This window comes from Pteropus alecto, unplaced genomic scaffold, assembly GCF_000325575.1.
Source record: "Pteropus alecto unplaced genomic scaffold, ASM32557v1 scaffold146, whole genome shotgun sequence".
Classification (NCBI taxonomy): domain Eukaryota; kingdom Metazoa; phylum Chordata; class Mammalia; order Chiroptera; family Pteropodidae; genus Pteropus; species Pteropus alecto.
In genome coordinates, this window is record NW_006442107.1 from 26,329,295 (window position 1) to 26,333,726 (window position 4,432).

Genomic DNA, 4,432 nt, shown 5'->3' on the forward strand with positions numbered 1-4,432 from the left:
GCAAACTATAGATTCCATGCAATCCCTATCAAAATACCAATGGCATTTTTCATAGAGCTAGAACAAACAATTCTAAAATTTATTTGGAGCCATAAAAACCCCAAATAGCTATGGCAATCTTGAGAAAGAAGAACAAAGTTGGAGGTATCACACTACCTGATATCAAACTATACTACAAGCCTACAGTAATCAAAACAGCATGGGACTGGCATAAAAACGGTACATCGATCAATGGAACAGAATAGAGAGCCCAGAAATAAGTCCATGCCTATACACTCACTTAATATATGACAAAGGAGGTAAGAATATACAATGGGGTAAAGACAGTTTCTTCAATAAATGATGTTTGGAAAATTGGACACATACATGCAAAAAAAAAAGAAGCTGGATCACCTTCTTATACCATGTACAAGAATAGATTCAAAATGGATTAGACTTAAATGTAAGACCCCAAACCATAAAACTTCTGGAAGAAAACATAGGCAGTAAACTCTCTGATATTACTAACAGTAATTTCTTTTCAGATATATCTCCTTGGGCAAGGGAAACAAAGAAAAATTAAACAAATGGGACTACATCAAACTAAAAAGGTCTTGTATAGCAAAGGAAACCATCAACAAAACAAAAAGACAACCAATTGATTGTTGGGAGAAGATATTTGTTTATGATACGTCTGATGAGGTTAATATCCCCAAAAAATATAAAGAACTCATACGACTCAACAACAATAAAAAACAAACGGTCCAATTAAAAAATAGGCAGAAAACCTGAACAGATACTTCTCCAAAGAGGAAAATCAGATGGCCAATAGACATATGAAAAGATGCTCAAGGTCACTAATCATCAGAGAAATGCAAATTAAAACCACAATGAGAAATCACTTCACACCTGTTAGAATGGCTATCGTCAATAAATCAGAGAACAAGAAGTATTGGGGAGGATGTGGACAAAAGGGAACTCTCATACACTGTTGGTGGGATTGAAAATTGGTACAGCTGCTATGGAAAACAATCTGGAGGTTTCTCAAAAAATTAAAAATGGATATACCTTTTGACCCAACAATTGTATTTCTGGATATTTATCCAAAGAAAACCAATTTGTAAAGATCTATGCACCCCTATGTTAATAGCAGCACTATTTACAATAGTTAAGCTATGGAAGCAACATAAATACCCATCAGCAGATGATTGGATAAAGAAGTTATGGTTCATATATACAATGGAATATTACTCAGCCATTAAAAAAATGAAATCCTACCATTTACAATGACATGGATGGACCTAGAGGTTATTATGCTGAGTGAAATAAGTCAGACAGAGAAAGATAAATACCATATGATTTCATTATATGCAGAATCTAAGGAACAAAAAGAACAAACTAATCAAAAACTGACTCACAAATATAGAAGACAATTTGGTGATGGCCAGAGGGGAAGATGGCTGGGAGAATGGGGTGAAGGGTTAAAGAAGTACAAATTAGTAGTTGGGGATGGGGAGCAAGGCATAAGGAATGCAGTTAGCATTAATGTAATGGCTAGATGGAGAGCAAACAGAGAGAAAGAGCCATTAGGGGATCGTTTTATAACACATAAATATCTAACCAATGTACTATGTACTTGAAACTAATGAAATAATATTTTTTTTAAAAAGATAACTCATCTAAAAAAAGGTTAACTTTAATGCAATAAAATTTACAAAAAGTGATAATAATAAATTTTTGTTGTTGCTTTTTCTTCTCTTTGGAGAAGTATTACCTTCAAACTGGAAAGTATTATATTTTTAGATGGTAAAATTGAGAGGTAAAGTTAAGATATTGAATAATATTGCCAAGTTTGGTGGGGATGGGGCAGGGGCTTGATGGGTTGAATTTATTCCCTGAAATTGATAAGCTCGTATTCAATTGAACACATAAAACCTAGCTTTTGGGTTTGAACAACTTACTGCAAAGGTACTAAAAATACCAATTTTCATACTAGTTCAAGTGAAAATTTACTTAGTTAAGTTAGTTCATCACAAGTCCAGTATGAGTTGAGGTATGAAATGACTACAAAAAAAATACTACGGGTCTAGGCAGTGTTAATATAGGTAGAACTAAATTTGGGGAATAAATAAATAGTTCTACTGCATTGTGTAATTTCTGACCTCCTCTGGAATATTAGGCCATTTTGGACCCAAAATTTAAAGAATGAATTTGGCAAATAGAAGGACAACCATACTGTTAAGAGGTCTAAAAATCATGTTTGTAGAAGGGACAGTTTTAAATTTGGGAACATTGATCACTGAAAAGTGAGATTACAAGGTAAAATGGGATAACGTTTACAAATATTTGAAAGGTATTGATAAGAGAGATTAGGTTTATTCCCTAGGTAGATTTTTAGAGTAGAGCAGTGTTCTCAGTCTCAGCACTGTAGACATTTTTGTTTGGATAATGATTTAATGTGGGGGTTGTCCTGTCTATTGCAGGATGTTTAGCAAGATGTGAAATCAGAGATTCTGAGCACTCTCTTAATGGTCTCTGGGTTTATTACATCCTTCTGATTTACAACTATCATAAATATGGTTACCACATAGGTCTAAGGTAATGCATGGCAGTGTCAGCCCTTGAGAAGCCAGATGCACATAGGTGTTTACATTGGTAATTTAATTACATTGGCCATTGGACTTGGTCAGCATGTGCTAAACTTTGATCTATCTTACCTATGAGAAAGAACATACTTTGTTCTGTCTGGCCACTAATTTTTCAGCTGGTTACAAATCACTGCTACTGCATGAGAAAAAATAGTTTTTTTTTTTAAAGCTATTATTTAGCTCTGTCTGTGTCATTTCCTTACTAATTTTTATGTTTGAGAGATGCACAGAATTTTATTGGGGTGAAGAAGGGAACAACAGACAGATGGGCGGTCAGGCTTGATATATAAAAATGCATACAGAGGCCTGACTGGTAATATCTTCTAGCCCAAGCCATGTTCCTGAGTAAATTATTTAGAATTTACATATGAAAGATCTCTCTGAGATCAGTTTTCCATCTGTGACCTGACAGCTTGTGGTTGAACATTTAGTGTGTTTTAAAAAAGCCACTATTTTACATTCGATTCATGTGTGTGTCAAATGAAAGCATAGACCTCTCCATTCTTTAATCTCTTCTAAACTCTCCTTACTAATGGATAATTATAGAACTTCTCTGTGGCATGTGCTTTGTAAGAGAGATGATGGCTGTTACTGAAGGTCACTCAAAAAGAATTTATTGTTCGTTGATGGTTATTTACTTACAATTGTATTATATATTCTGCATGCCTTTATGTCTGTCCCTCTTTCTATCTCGTCTTCAAGCTTTGCCATAATGTTCATTCTTATTTGAAGAGTATATGATTTATGGTTGTACTATAATGTAAGCAAGAATTTTTGAATTGTGGAAATAGGACGATGTATTTTATATTTGACTCTTTTAGATATAGTAGGTCACATCATGCACTTTTTTTTTGATTTGGAGTAATCATCAATTTGGAATTCTTTTTGAATTGGTAAAAATGTAAGACTTGAGTTGGACATTTTCCAAGAGAATATACTTGGTTGATTTATTTCAGTTTTGTTTTAATTAATAACTTTTGACTGAACTAATCATAAAGGAAACAAACCCTTTGAAAGCTTGATTATGTTTCTGAAGTTTGGAAATTTTACATTTATTTTGTCACTGTTCTATTATTTTTTTCCCTTGATGTTACAAAACCATGTGTTCACATTTTAAAGAAAAAATATTTCAAAATTTCAATAACTGAACACTACTATATAAAAAATCTTCCTTTTTAGTCTTTATTTTGTGAATATACTATATGGCTTTATATTTTTTCTTTAAGATTTCTATATTAAGTATTTTTAATATTTCTACAATTACTAATGTCAATAACCACATAGTAGTCTGTTAGATATTGCACTGTGATTTACTTAATCATTCCTATAATCCTTTTATTGATTTTCTTTTAGTAATTTTGATAATGCTATAATAAATATTCTTACCTCAATAGCTGTTCTTTCTCTGCTGAATTAATTACTTATGAATATTTTATGACTTTTGAAACTTATTATCATTTTGCAACCAGGAACAGTCAGGGATACAATTTTATAGTTCTATAATTGTATATAAATGTATTAGTTTCATCATATCATGAAAATTCAGTGTCAATATTTTAATTTTTTCATTTTAATAGATATAAAATTATATCTTAATGATACTATTAATTTTATAATAGATATAAAATTATATCTTAATGATATTTTTTATTATATCAAACCAAGACTGAATTTTATTTTGTTTTATTTTGGTTAGAAGTGGAAGTAAATGATTCATTTACCTAAACAAAAGGTAAATTACTGGAAGGATATCAGAGGCTCACTGAATGGAAGAGTATCTGGAGGCCCAGGGTTAGAAATTGGGT